Source organism: Pantherophis guttatus, chromosome 3, assembly GCF_059756535.1.
Source record: "Pantherophis guttatus breed Tessera chromosome 3, ASM5975653v1, whole genome shotgun sequence".
In the NCBI taxonomy this organism is placed as follows: Eukaryota; Metazoa; Chordata; class Lepidosauria; order Squamata; family Colubridae; genus Pantherophis; species Pantherophis guttatus.
Genome location: NC_142065.1, coordinates 116872231 through 116887869, shown reverse-complemented (window position 1 = coordinate 116887869; position 15639 = coordinate 116872231).

The window sequence follows — 15639 nt, the reverse complement described above, 5'->3', positions numbered from 1 at the left end:
TTCACAAAGTACAGGTGTCCATGGATTCCACAAGTGGCCATTATTTTCCAAGCCTGTTCAGCTGCAAACTGCTTCATTGCTAGACTGCACAGGTGACTGAGTTGAAGCAATTTGCAGCTCAGAAAAAGATGCATTTTGTGGGATTATGCCATGTGGCCTAGCAACAGAATGGCTTGTTCTCTTTCCCTTCCCCCACCTCTTAGGCTCTGGAAATCTTTGGAAGATAAGCGAGCAATTGTGAGGGGGTTGTGGGAAGAGGCCTGTGGAACCCTGTCAGGTGGAACCCTATCAGGTGGAAAAGATCCCTGTGGGGATCTGGCAGCGCAGAATGGGGCAGGAACTAGTTGGGTGGGCACACTGCAGCATCTTTACAATTGGTCATAAGGGCAAATGACATGGGAGCACTGTAGGCTTTGCAACTTTGAAACAGGGTTGTATGTAGTGTTTGGGAGGTCTGTTGGCAACTTTGAATGGTTGTTAAATGATCTGTCATACCTCAAAGTATGAAAGCTATGGGCTATAAAGTAACTTACATTTGATAGCCAGCATTTTAAATTACATCCTAAAGCCTACCAGCAGCAAGTATACCTTCTACAACAGCAGTCCCCAGCTTGGTGGTTCTGGCTGGAGTTGGGGAAGAGGGGAACTGGGCCATGCAAGTGGCAGGCTGGCATGCAGAAGCGCAGCTCAACTTGCATGAGTGGTGAGCTGGTGCGCATGCAAGTTGAGCTGCATGTGCATGCATACGAGCCTGCTGCTTGCACAAGTTGAACTGCATGCGCATGCATGCACACTGACCCACCATTCACATGGTCCGGTTGTGAATAGGTCACAGCCTGGTTGTTTGCCGCAACCCAGAGTTGGGGACCCCTGTTCTACAATGTAACTACCATTCTGCTAAACTGGCTTCTACAATCAACAGCTGCTATTTGCTCCAGTTGTAGCTTCCAAGACATCAACAACAACAGCTTCATGTAGAACAAAACATAATGATGTAACCAAGAGAGAACAAAGAAATGAATCACTGTGTAATGTAGGTAGGATTCTGCTTTAATGGGATCATGAATCCAAGAAAAGCCCCAGATATTGCATCTTCTTTTTTAAAAAAGTTTTTTTAATAAAAATATAAAATCAATGCGTGAACAGTGTGGCACCTGGGTGTCATACATTCTAATACAAATAAAACTAATCAGGTTAATCATAATCATTACATTCAATCCGCTTATGTATTTCTCATAATAATACACACTTGTATTACGTTATAGTCTATCATTGTTCAATTATTCCATGTTTTCTCTTATTACTTTCACTTTATGATATAAAAATGCATACACTAATATTCCCCCTTCTCTTATTTCTATCACTTATTCGAGCTTTTAATCATATCACCCTTTATTAAGAAACTTTTCCTTTCTTTCCTATCTAATTTCTAATCATGTCACCTACCTAAAAAAAGAAAAAAAAGGAAAAGAGAGAGAGAGAAAAGGAAAAGCAACCCAGAACAACAACAAAAAAGAGAAATCATCCATCCATCATCTCTTGTCTGCTTCAATACTTTAATTGCTATGCTTTTTTTTTTTCTTGCCTCCCAAATTCCCCTCTTAAATGTTTGTCTCTGTCTATGTCTGCTTTTGGATGTTCAAACTAGGTATTCCTCCCACCTGTACTCTCTTCCACTGCCTAATTTCTAACATTTCTACCCAGGCCCCTGTCTTCCCACTCTCTTAATATATTTTCCCCCTGGTTTAATTCATCAGTCACTATTATTTTCATTGTTGTCTCCTCTTTGTCTTCTTCCTTCTTCATTTCTTCTGTTGACTCCTCCTTTTCCTAAGCATCTTGGTCTATGCTCATCATTCCTCGTATGGTATTTTCCATTTTTTCCATAATCTCCTTAAATCTTTTCTCCATGTCTTTTGTATTTTGAAAAAGTAAGTCGACTTCCTGTTGGCTCCGCGAGCCTCGAAGACACTCCTTTATGAGCGCCCGATCCCTGGTTCCATAAAAGCCCCAGAACAGCCGAAAAACAGCTATCTGGAGGCTTGGAACCCTCTCCCCGGGCAAAGGGGAGAGAGAAGAGTCGACAGGCGGAGGTAGAGCCCCCCAAGTGTGCTAGGAGAAATCCTGGGGTGCGAAGGATGTGGGCTCCCTATTGAAGCCTGTCAAGCTGGTCCGGACCAGGGACGACTCCACTAAAGCAGAGCTAGAAGCCGCGACAAAAATCTGCTGAAAATAAATGAGGGGACTTTTAACATCCTTACCTTGATTGCAGACAGAGCAAACCAGGAGAAAAAAGAAAAAAAATTGCAAGTAACACTTTAACTCCATTTTAAAATGCAGAAAATGGCGTCTGAGAGCGGGAGGAGGAAGCTACTAGGGAAAGTGATTGTTAATGCTTGTTAACATTTGCAACAGTGATACAGCTACTGGATTACCCCTTAAGAGAAAGTTTTAAAGTGGAAGCGGCCAGGAAAAGGATTTGGCACCAAGGGAAAGAATTTGGTACTGACTTTAATTAAAAGTTTGCCTTTATACTGTTGTGGATTTAATAAGACAAACACAACTTTTGGATTAATCAGAGACAATTTGTATATTGCGCAATAGGTTCAAAGCTCTGTACATGAAGCATTGAACAAAGACAGAAATTAGGTACAATGGTTTTATACCCTTCTAGACAAAGGATTCTGTTAACTCAGCAATTCATATGGTCATATACATTTGTCATTTTTAATTGACATTTCCTAATTACTGAGTTTCTTTGCAAAACAGTTATAATTCTTTTTGTAGATTACTGAAGCATAAACTCAAATCATCTTCTGACGATAGACAACTTTTAACTCATGTGGATCCCCTTGACCTAACCAACCTTTAAGCTGTATGTCATTAGAATGTTCCTTTCTTCTGACAACTTAGAGGCCTCCTAGAGGTACCAAAAGGATTTTGGCTGAGTTTGTACTTTTTCCAACCGGATGCATTGCTTTTTAGAATAGAGTGAATAGAAAGTTATCCAGTGGTCATCTATCAGAGCCCGCTTCATTTACATTATTCCCCCCTCTGAAAGTTTTTCAATGCAGAAACTTTCACTATTCTCTTATAAGTTTAACTTCTGAGTATAAAAGGTTCCAATAAACAAATCTACCATATATAGGGTCTAACAAAATATAATTAATAAAAGTAAAGGATAGGTAGTTCTTGATTGTTTTTTTACTCTCTTGATTCTTGGGGAGATTCTCTACCTCTTTCTACAAGTTCCATTTCCTCATATGGGTCTGCCTCAGAATCTTTATGTTCTTCCACAGGATAGGGACCAAGTTGATTAAGAAAATGTTCTGTCAAAGCTAGTTCCTTTTCAACTTGAATCTCCTTTACTGCTCTTATTGATAGCTGTTTCAGCATAGGGATTGCACAAGGAATAAAAGCTAGGCCTGCCACAGCCATATTAATTCACCCGGATCCAGGCAACCAAGAAAACCACATGTCAGTTGTTTATAACCTCTGACCTATCTTGGAAGCCCTATCCTGCAATTCCTTGGCAATTTCTCTGACCACACCTGATTCGTTACATGTTCCTGTCCAGTTTGTTGGTAAACACAAATATGCATCCTTTCCACATAAGAAGATTTATGGAAAAGGCATGCACTCAGTAGTTCCTTGCATTAGTCCAGACCCCTAAGTCCCTGCCACAAACATTCCTGCCAGTGGTTGCAATGGGACTTCCAGTGAGGGGTCCTTCTGTTTATCTCTGAGAATTGGTCCTTCAAAAACATATCGAGAGATAATATTTCCAGGTGGAAAAAGGATACACAAACCTGATTTGGACTTTAAGTTGAACCAGAGTGGAAATTCTGAAGGTTGAAATGGTCTTGGACAGATTCCATCCACCCCACTTTCCCTTCTTAAAGTTTATTTCTGGTAGCCTTTGTTCTAACCCAGAGTTGTGGTTTGACAGGAACAGCATGATAAGATGCAGGGCTAGCAGATAAACATAAGCAGCATTTCTGACCTAGGGTAGGATCATACTGTTTAACAAGATCTTGACTTTATTCCAAAATCCGTGATATATAGTCTCCTCTATGCAATTGTTGTAGAGGCCCATTTTCCTTATCTATTCCCCCCTCAGCTGGGAATGTCAATAGTGCAACCTTAGGTGGTGGAGTTGACTTAGGTCTAAAGTAAGAACCCCGTGCATAGACAATGCATTTTTGGTGGGAGCGAACTTGACCTAAAGTGTCTCTACTTGCGGAATCAATGTTCATTTTATGTTCACTTGAGAGTCCTAGTGCAAATAATGTCCAAAGCCATAAACAAATCATAATCAACTATGGTGTGAAGCTCACTACGTCAGGGAGAGGGTTAGTGGTGCATGTGGTTTGGGATATAGCAGTAGCAAGAAAAATCCTAGGTCTATCACAAAAACGTTCCTTATATATGTAAAACAAAATTACTAGCAAGATTAGAAAAACAAGTACCCACAAAACGCACTCCCAAACTCCTAATAACATTAGCATGTGTAAGAAAGTGTTATATTAAAGCTAAGAAAATGTATATGTGCAATGTGAAGGTAGTTTCCTCCTGATGAATCTTCTGCCGTGCGCTGGGAATCAGCTTCCGGAGTGATTTGGCAGGGCTGTTGATCACCACCGTGCGTAGAGAGCCCGTTGCCAGTAGGACTCAGCAGGGTGTATTCTTCTTAAACTTCCGTGCCAATGGCCTGTCAGTTTTTTGTTACCTGGTATCAGTCTCATCCAGTGGATCCAGGATCGTCCTCCTAAGATCTTAAAAGCACAATTACAAAACCAATACATCTGGGTGAGTGCGCAAAGGAATCTGAGCAGTTGTAGTCCTTTTCAGTTGGGAAACAGCATAGGCAACCACTGAATCCTAAGAAAGAAAAAATACAAAAATAGTCCAGATGATGAAGAACGCTATTCCCACTGGTGGCTGCCTACCAGTCCCTTGGATCCTTTGGATCATCAACTTCACTGGACCTTCTTGATGAGATTGGGCCCGTTCACTTGGGGTCTAACTTCCGTCCAGTTTGGATTAACATCCAATCATCGTGGTGGAATTTGTGGACTGGAAACTTCAAAGGTGGTGTTTGGGCTAATAGTCCTTGTTTCCTAAAAACTTCAAAATATCTGGACAGGTTATACACATATTGTTTCAATACTTTGTCTCTGGTTTCCAGGGAATTAATGCATATGCTTCCTGTAGTGAAAACTACTCCAAACAACAGTTCATATGATGATAATCTGTCTAGGTTGGGTAAAACTCTTGACACCACTGTTGCTGTAGCATTACTGCAGAGAAAAGCTGCAACCCACCCTGTGAGGTGGTTCACTATGACTAATAAATATTTTACACTCCCCACTTTTGGTAATTCTGTAAAATCCACATGAATACATTGAAATGGTCTTAAAGCTGGTGGTACCTCTTACCCATCTGTTGTTTTCTGACAGCATGTTCATTCACCTTTTTACAAACCAAACATTTGTTTATAATTGATGTTACTAAAGGATATATCCCAATACAACCAAAGCTTAGTTTAAAAGTTCATCTACAATAGCTTGAAGTCCCCAATGACTCCACCCATATTTTGCCAAATGATGTCCAGAGACTAAGGGTTACAATGCATTAAGCAATAGCTGTCATAAAGTCAGCTTATTGCCCCCCACAAACTGGGTCCTCAATTCACCTACCTTAGAAAGGATGGAAGGCTGAGTCAACCTTGAGCCTGGTGAGATTCGAATTTACAGTAATTGCAGACAGCTGGTGTTAAATTACAATGCATTTGTCTACTGAGCTATCCAGGCTCCCTGTCCATAGAGCTTAATTTAATGAATACAATTCAAAGGTTTGAGCAGACCAATTTCGAGCAATTTGTCTCCAGGGGGTGTCCCTCCAAATCAGGTCTTATTTTTGTATGGAAACCAATTATTTCAACACCATAATGTTCTCATCCAAGGTGATCCATTGATCTGGTGTTGGTTAAGAACTGTGCTTCATTCAAATTGTGATCTGTAGTTAAAATCAAATCTGTCTGCTGCATTAAAATTGTTTTCTTTTTGTTTAGAATTTTGAATCAGATAACCACCACTGAAAGATAGTTCTGACTTGATGTGGGGTGCTTACAATGAGGGCTCCCCCAAAGGTCAATTTCCTACTTTCTGAGCCAACACCCCTCGTGCAATTCAATTTGTGTGTGTGTGTGTGTGTTTGTGTGTGTGTGTCTACAAAGAGACCGAATGGCTTTTCCAAATTTGGCAAACCCAATACAGGAGCCCTGGTTAAAGCCTGTTTCAAATTTTCAAGGATTCCTCTTTCATGTCCCATCCATTTCAAACTCCAAGGTCCAGATTCAATTAATTTTGCATAGAATTATCTTAATTCTTGCTTGTTTATAGATGGAGGTGGAGATGCCACCCCTCCTTTCTATCAGGAGTGATTTTTTTTTTTACTACTCCTGTCCGGGGGGGGGGGAGTCTTTCCCTTTAAAGATTGCTGAAAGGCAGAGCTTTCCCTTCCTGAATTCAAAACTCCTGGAATCAGTTTATTGTTCCTAGTAAGGCAAGCAAGAAACAAACAAACACATCTTTTATTCTTCCTTTGTTGTGGAAAATAAGGTGGCGTCTCAGTTTCTTAATGACCCATTGGCAAAGGTGGGGGCCGAAACTTTGCCGGAGTTTCTGTTTATTTTCTTTAGGGGAATTTCCCTGCTCTTTTAATATTGAGCTTCTCAAATCTTCCAACACTCCCTTCACTGATTAAGTGTATTCAAATGCTTTGTTCACTTAATCTGATCTCTGTCAACGAAAAACACCACTTCTCTTCTACTTCTTAGCACTTCCACATTTCATTCTGCCAACTTCCATAACTTTCCAAAAACACATCACATACCTTGTCCCTCCCATCAATTCTACTTTCTCTAACTCCTTCTTATACAATTCTCCTACCGCTGTCAGCACAAGTCTGTGTAGACAAACTTCTGGCTCCCACTAAACTTCCTCTCTTCCTTCAACTATTGTATATCCCTCTATAAACAAATTAGCTCCTCAGCACCAATATCTGATCTCCTTGTAAACTGAAGTGAACAAAAACAAGCATACTCTCGAGGCAGAATCTAACATTTTAGACAAAAATGCCACTGAATCTCTCTTACTACATATTGTAATTTCTAACTCATCACTGTAACAATTCCTAAAAGGGCAGTAACTTTAGCTGCAAAATGTAATTCTCTGCCTCCCGGAAAATGCAAGTCAGATTCAAAAAATCTTTCAAAATCATTTCTTTGAGATAGAATAAAAATAAGAATAAAAATAATTTTATTTCTATACCACCCTTCTCCCGAAGGACTCAAGGCAGTGTCCAGCCTATTTTTGAAAACAAAACAAGACAAACACCAATTTAAAATAATTAAAAATATTAAATGGATTCAGCTCAATTTAAAACCCCAGAAATTTAAAACATCCAATTTAAAATTATGTTGCTAACCCAGCCTGGCGAAACAACAGGATTTTGAGTACAGGTTTAATTAAACGTATTAAACCTCCAAAAATTGCCAGAAAAGAAAAAAATAAAAATAAAATCAAAATGTATTCAGAGCAGAAAGGAGAATGTATCTGCATAGCTTTCATATGTTAATGAAAGAGGCTTCGCAGAAAGAGGAGGAGGGGTGGGGGTGTGAGAGAAAGGAGAAAAAAAAGTTAAAAGGAACTGTTTCTCTCTTACAAAAGAAAAGGGGGGAGAGGAAAAAAATGTTTTACAGCACGCAAGGAAGCACGCCTCGCTTCCCTCCTCCATTCAGCATTCTTACAACAAAGCAACACATTCAGTATTTCTCTAATTTCTCACTTTATCAACACACAGGCTTTCACATTTGTACTGCAATCAGACTTCTTGTTTAAACCAATTTCACATACAAAAAAATCCCACCATTACAATCATCTCAAACATCTCCCACAGCCTCAAGCACAAATCTACTCACTTTGCTGGCAGCCACACATATCACAATCAATTCAATTCCATTCAATTTTACACACTATCATTATATATATATACATATATATATTTAACAGAAATCACACCAAATTGATCAAGTCATATCTGTTTTCCCATTTAGACAGGCTTTACCTTTTTACTGCCTGCTAAACCCTGGGTGAGAAGAACAGTAAACAATGTCTTCTTTATTCTTAGTTCTTTCAGAGTTCTCTGGCTGTTTAAGAATGTCAGTTTATCAGAAATTTTATAACACTGCAATTAGTTTTTCTCTTACCACACATAAGATTACACACAATACTTAGTTCCTTAATTCCAATACCTAAATACTTAATTCCAGAGACTTCAGGATGCCACCTGGTCCCCCAGGGGGTTGATCAAGCCCCACTCTTCTACCCCTTAAAGAGTAGGCACCTCTAAACAGAGAGACTTTAACTCTCTGATTTATACTTACCTGTTTTCTTTTCCTCTTTCTTTCTTTCTTTCTTTCTTTCTTTCTTTCTTTCTTTCTTTCTTTCTTTCTTTCTTTCTTTCTTTCTTTCTTTCTTATGTATTTATGTTGAGTCTCTGTGTCTGATTAACCTTCAAGGATTCTTGACTGGCCTGTTTTCGTCAGCGGGTTTACGGCACCTCCTCACTGAATCTCCGTGGACTTCAAAGGAGTCCTAATGGCCAGCCAGTGGATTTTCCTTGGGGAGGCGTCGATTCCCGCTGAGGCAGGCTGTCTGGTAGAACAAAAGTTCCTCCTTAGTCCCATCTGCAGGGTGCCATAAATGTTGTGGATTTAATAAGAAAAACACAACTTTTGGATTAATCAGAGACAATTTGTATATTGCGCAATAGGTTCAAAGCTCTGTACATGAAGCGTTGAACAAAGACAGAAATTAGGTACAATGGTTTTATACCCTTCTAGACAAAGGATTCTGTTAACTCAGCAATTCATATGGTCATATACATTTGTCATTTTTAATTGACATTTCCTAATTACTGTTTTATTTTAATGCTTTCTTTAAGGGAAATATGTATATGTAGGATTTATTATGTATAAGAAAATGCATATTTTTTATTATGTGGGGAGGGGGAAAGGGTGGGGGGAGAAAATTGTTTGTATTTCTTATAAAACTTTTCAATAAAAAAAGAAAAAGTAAGTCCATCTCCTTCACAATTCCACTCATTTCTTCCTTCTTAAGTATCCTGTTTTATTTTTAAAAAATCATTTTTTATCTAGCAGTCCAAGAACTATTTATTCAGTCTTTAAGTTTCCCTTCAAGGAATACACTAGTCCCAGTTCTTTATGTCCCATAGGTTAACAATCAGTTCCATTTAAGTAATCCCAGAGGTTATCAAAAGCCCCTTTACAGATTCAGTCTTCTAGTATAACATTCAAGTGTCTCTTTAATTGAATAGCTTCCTCATTTTCATATTTGGCTCTCAGTAGTCATAGGGTGGCTAGAAGTAATCCAATGGGCATTTTCACTGTTCTTCATATAGGTCAGCGGTTCTCAACCTGGGGGTCGCAACCCCTTTGGGGGTCGAATGGCCATTTCACAGGGGTCGCCAAAGCCCTCTCTCACCCCCCCCCATGCCTTCACTCACCCTCTGCCTCTGTTGGATCGCCCGGTCGCCATTCGCTTACCCCGCCCACTCCCAATCTATTGCTGCCTCCGGAGTCCCAGCTGGTGGCTAGAGGGGAAAAAAACTTTAAATTCTTGCCGCGGGGCTTCAAAGAGCTAGCTGCAAAGAGGTAAATTCCTGGAGCAAATTTTTTTCCCCCTAGCTATGCTGAAAAGCGAAATTGAAACTAAAGAAGGGTCTCTGTTGCAATGTGACAAAATGAGGCAGAGAGATTTCTTTTTCTTTTTCCTCACCAAAAAAGGTAAGTGCAAAACTGCAAACAATGGGAAATTTAGGGCAAGAGGAGGTTCAAGATTTTAAAACACAAAAGAAAAAAAGCTTTATTTAACTAGGGAATTGTAATAATTGAGATACTATTAATTGTATATTGTGTTGAAAGCAGAAATGGTTGTGGTTTGGAGGAATATATGGGGGAAATTATTTGGTTTATTATTATTGGTAAATATAATTAATTGATTTGTAAGAAATTGGATTGCATGGAAATAATTGGAATATTCATGTTCATATTAATTAATATACAAAAAAGATAGTTATATAACTAATTGATTTATATTAAAATGTTGAATTTGTATTAAACAACTGTATTACATAATTAACCAATGTGAGAATGGATATAAAAATAGATGACAATGCAAAGGGGTATAATATAGAATAGAAGGGAAAAATTGAATTTGATTAAGATTAGAGATAAGGATGAAGGGTAATATTGGTTTTTTTAAAAAATAGATGAGGAATAAATATGGTAAAAAGGAAATATAGAAATTGTAAATTTAATTGAAATGACTAAATACTGTGTTGGAAGAAATATCCTTCTGGGTTCTGCTCCAAGTGGGGAAAAAGACACTGGAAACATGGAGATTGCTTGGAAAGATGGTTTAATGGTGGACAGGATCACATGGCTTGATGGGGCCCATTGTGTTAGTTTCTGTTGCTATTGTGTTGCAAATGTCCTTTGACAAAGGATTGACTTTCTGCCTCTGGCCCATTAATAAAGGGTGGGGGGCAGGAAGGTGGGAGCTGCTTTGTCTGTAAAATATGCTCCTCCATTTCTCATCCAGGGAAATATAATATTCTGTCTTTTTAATATTTCCCAAAATATTTCATTCTTCTAGGAAAGGGGTGGGTGCTAACCTCCTCCAACTGTTTAAATTTGTGAACCGGCCAAATACTCTGTTCAAAGAAAATACGTTGTATGTTTGTATGTGTGTTTCTAATTATTGCTATTTATTCCTATTTGTTCTCTTTTATTCTTTAACGTTTAACAATTCATTCTTTATCTTAATATCTTAATATTTGTTTGGGGTTGGCTTTCTTCCCTTTCATCTTTTTTATTGTACAGCAATCTTTCTCCTCAAACCTACCACCTCTCTCTTTTCTTTCTTACTTACTTTCTCTTCCCCCACTTCTTCTTCTCCTACTTCCTCTTTCTCCTTCTCCTCCTCTCTTCCTCCCTCTCTTACCTTCACTCCTCCTCTAATTTCCCTTCCCTTCCTTCATCCCTCTCTATTGCTGTATCCTTTTATGCATATGGACTACTCAGAGGGCTGAAAAAGTTATTTTTGACTGGTCCTCGCACTTTTGACCAGTCCTCGAACTTACGACTGTCCTCACAATTTATGTTTTTGCCCTATCTTGTCACCATGATGAAGAGAAGCAGTTGTGAAATGAGTGACACGGTTGTTAAAAATGGTACAATGGGCATAAATGATGACCAGTCATAACTGCGAAGACCAGTCAAAAGTGCGAGGACCTGTCAGAAATCACATTTTTCAGCCCTCTGGGTAGTCCTTTTGTGCACAGGGACCACTCAGAGGGCTGAAAAAGTTATTTTTGACTGGTCCTCGCACTTTTGACCAGTCCTCGAATTTACGACTGTCCTCACATTTTACGTTTTTTGCCCTATCTTATACCATGTTGAAGAGAAGCAGTTGGGAAATGAGTGACATGGTTGTTAAGAATGCTGCACAGGCATAAATGTGAGGAGGGTCATAAGTGTGAGGACCGGTCAAAAGTGCGAGGACCTGTCAGAAATGACTTTTTTCAGCCCTCTGAGTAGTCCCTATACACATAGCCATGGCCATCCGGTCACATTACCAGCTAGCCACGCCCACCCAGTCACATGACCTCCAAGCCACACCCACAAAATAAGCCACGCCCACAGAACCGGTAGTAAAAAAAATTAGAACCCACCCCTGGTTGGGGGTCACCACAACATGAGGAACTGTATTAAAGGGTCGCGGCATTAGGAAGGTTGAGAACCACTGATATAGGTATTCCCAGATTTGTAATTTTTCCTTTCGGCAGCAGGTGGCACTCTCCACTTAAATTTCAATTTACTAGTCCATCGTCCATTGTCATTTTGGTTATAAAACAGCTGTAAAAGTAGAATAAGTTTTGTAATTAAATAATTCCAGCATTTAAAATACCTTCCCAGTACCACATCTTCCAAATTTAGGAATCCAATTTTCTATTTATTTCAAAATCTATTATTTTACTTTCCTGCACCTTCATTTCTGGTACCACCTTCAGAGGTATTTCCTCTGAATGCCCCAAAATGCTTAGATGCTGCTTTAACACATAGTTCTGAGCAAGTAGCTCTAGATTGTTTATTGGGGTTAAATTTAGAGCAAAAGAAAAATCCTCTCCCCCAGTTCCAACACCGTTCATCTACTTCTCTCCAGCACCAGGCTTAGTGGTTCTTCGGTTGTCCCAGCTTTGTAGCATTCATCTTTAGCTGCCTCTTCTTCTTGCCATGGCTGAGAGGGAAAAAGAACCCCGGGCCAGACAAGAGAGCTGAGACTCTCCTTGACCTCGCAGGGTGCCTGTCTTTGGTTCACTGCCCCTACAGGGCATCTTTGGCTCCCTCTGGAGCCCATAAACAGGACGAACTCAGCACGGGAGCATGGAGACCACTTCACGTGTCCGATCCTGCCGCGTGTCCGATCCCGCCTCGACGTCAACCTGAAGTCCAGATATTGCATCTTCTGCAGGGCGTGTGCCATCCCATCCAGAGCAAAAGAGAATACAGTATTTTCTTGACATCTGAGAGTTCTTCTGCAGACACACTAATTCTGTTTTGGGATTAAATCTGAGTTTGTTCTTCTTCATCCAGTCCCTTTCAACTTCAAGGGTCTGGGTCAATTTTTCCATCAGATATTCTGTTTTCCCTGGCATAAAGATATAGTATACCACATCCTTAACATACTTCTGATGTTTATTTTCCTGGATGCCTCCTGATACCCGCATATACTAAACTTTGGACTCTTTTTCTGAACATCATTTTTCAGAGCATCCTTTGCATCCCAAGGAGAAAGTTCTAGAGCAGGCCCTGCAATGGTGCAAGTTACCAAAACCCAGCTCTGCATATTTACTTGTGAAAAAGTTGTCCATCGAGGAAGGAAGCTGTCTTTTCACAGGTGTGTGAGCCTATTATTTAAGAGATAAGTATACTTGTTACTGTTTTTAAAACCATCAGAACATTTTCTATAGCATTCCTGTCTTGCCTAGTATTGGCCTAGCTGGCCTGATAATATAAAAGAGTATGTCCAAAAGTATTTTATGGAGGAGGAATAAATAGTACAATGCATGTTTTCCAGTATCTATCATCTCCCACTAAAACAGCAATGTGAAATCCTTTTGATGTTGATGATTGTATTTACTCAAGAATTAACACAATAACAGAATAACAGAGTGGAAGGGACCTTTGAAGTCTTCCAGTCCAACCCCCTGCTCAAGCAGGAGAAGCTATTCCATTCCAGACAAATGATTGTCCCATCTTTTTTTGAAAATCTCCAGCAATGGAGCACCCACAACTCAAAGAGGCAAGCTGTTCCATTGATTAATTGTTTTGACAGGAAATCTCCTTAATTCTAGATTGGATCTCTCTTTCATAAGCTTCCATTTCAAAACATTTTGCTTTACATTGCTCCTGAAATGGAGGAGAGGCACCAAGATTGGAGGCTGCAGGATTTCTTTCTTAGGATTTGTTTTATATTTCTTTGTATATTGTGTTTAAAATCACTCGGTGTGGCAGAGCTCCTATGTCATCACTCGGGTGTTGGGTGACCCTTCAGTGTTTCACCAGGGCATAATCACTTAACAGCAGAATCCAGCTCCATCTTCAGGAGCACCACAGGATGTGTTTATTCCCATTGCCATCTTTCTTTAGAAAAAGATATTCAGATTCAGCAAAGAATTGTGAAATTAAAAAGATATCACACATCTGTCACATAACTACTAAATAATGATTCTATAACTAATTTGCCTGGTATATGTATTTGAAATATAAGTTCTCTTTGTAAAACTTATTCCCAATGTCTCTATTTTGCTGTAGATACTAAACGTGAGAGCCCAAAATATGGTCTTTTGAAATGCCGTGAGGAATTGGCCAAGCTTCTGGGAAACAAATTTCAGGAACGCTACTTTGTCATCAAGGATCAAAAGTTGCTTCTACTCAAAGAGAAACAGGTATAGTAATCTGACAAATTAACACAATAGTACAAAATAATAAAGTTGGAAGGGATCTTGGAGGTTTTCTAGTCCACCCCCCACTCCCACCCCTGTCAAACAGGAGACCCTACACCAGGGTTTGTGCAGAGAGGATCTTTGGGCACACCATGAAATATACTTGTTTTGAAAAAAGGTCAGTGGTAATCCAAATCACTGTGTTCCCAGAGCTTTCAGGTAGCTCAACAATGAAATCCATGGAGATTTCTTTCCAGGATGCTGATGGGTTAGCCACCTGTTGTAATAGCCCCCATGGCTTGCCCACCATCCCTTTTGCTACTGCACATATAGGGCAACTAGCCATGTAGCTTCTACATCCTTTTTCATGCCCCACCACCAAAATTGATGCTGGATCAGGTATAGGGTTTTAATGAAAACAAAATGTCCTGTGATTTTACAGTCATGGCTCCTCTGCAAAACTAAGAGCCTTTGGCTGGCTGGCACATACAGTTTGCTGCCCACCCATGCAAGTCCATCATGCAGGCACATGTTTTCCTTGTTTTTTTAAGAACCATTCATCTTGGAGCAGGACTATTTTTATTCCCAGATCATGTCCTTAGACAAATCTGGCAGTGCTTTGTGCTGAGCTCTGGTGGTGACCAGTGATGCTATTTGATTGGCAGGGATGATGACGTCCACCACCTTCTTCTTGGTAATATTACACTGAGGCATTCTGGACAAGGCATCTGCTAGAAAGTTTCTTCCCCAGGCAAATACTTTAACATAAAGTTAAATCAATTGAAATATTGCTCCCACCTCACTTTAGGGGACAACTTTCGGGGGTGGAGGTTCAGCACTTCTAGGCCTTTAGTCCAGACCTTGAAAGGTTCCTTGTTCCCTTCCAGGAAGTGTCCCATGTGAGTAACATCCATCTCACCGCATAAGCCTCTTTTTCCCAAACTATCAATCTACATTTTGCCTCAGATAGTTTTTGGGAGATGTAAGCACATGGTTGCAAGGCCCCTTGGGGTCCTTCTGGAGAATTGCCAGATTGCTGGACTCCAATTCCTACATCACTTGCATCTGCCTATATGACAAAAGGCTTATTGGGGTTGGGTGTTTCAGAATTGGGTCAGCTGAGAATAATCACTTGAGTTTTTCAAAAGCCTTCTGGCATTCCATGGACCATTTGAGAGGGGTTCCAGGTTTAGGCCTTCCTTCCGCTTTAATTTTTAACAAGTTGGTTAATGGCAGAGCAATCTGAGTAAAGTGGGAATGAATTGTCTATAAAAGTTCACGAAGGCCAGGAAACTGCTTTCAGGTGTGCTTGCACCTTTTCTGGCTCTATCTCCACTCCTTCATGGGAGTCCCAGTAGCCTAAATAGTCCAATTTGGGTTGGTGAAATTTGGAATGTTTCACATACAACTGTGCCACCAATAGCTTTTGCAGGACAGTCTCTACCAGCTTCATATGCTCCTCCAGGTTTTGGTATAAATTAAGATGTCACCAAATAGACCAAGACACCCTTGAATAAGTGTTCATACAGGACTTCATTAATTAGT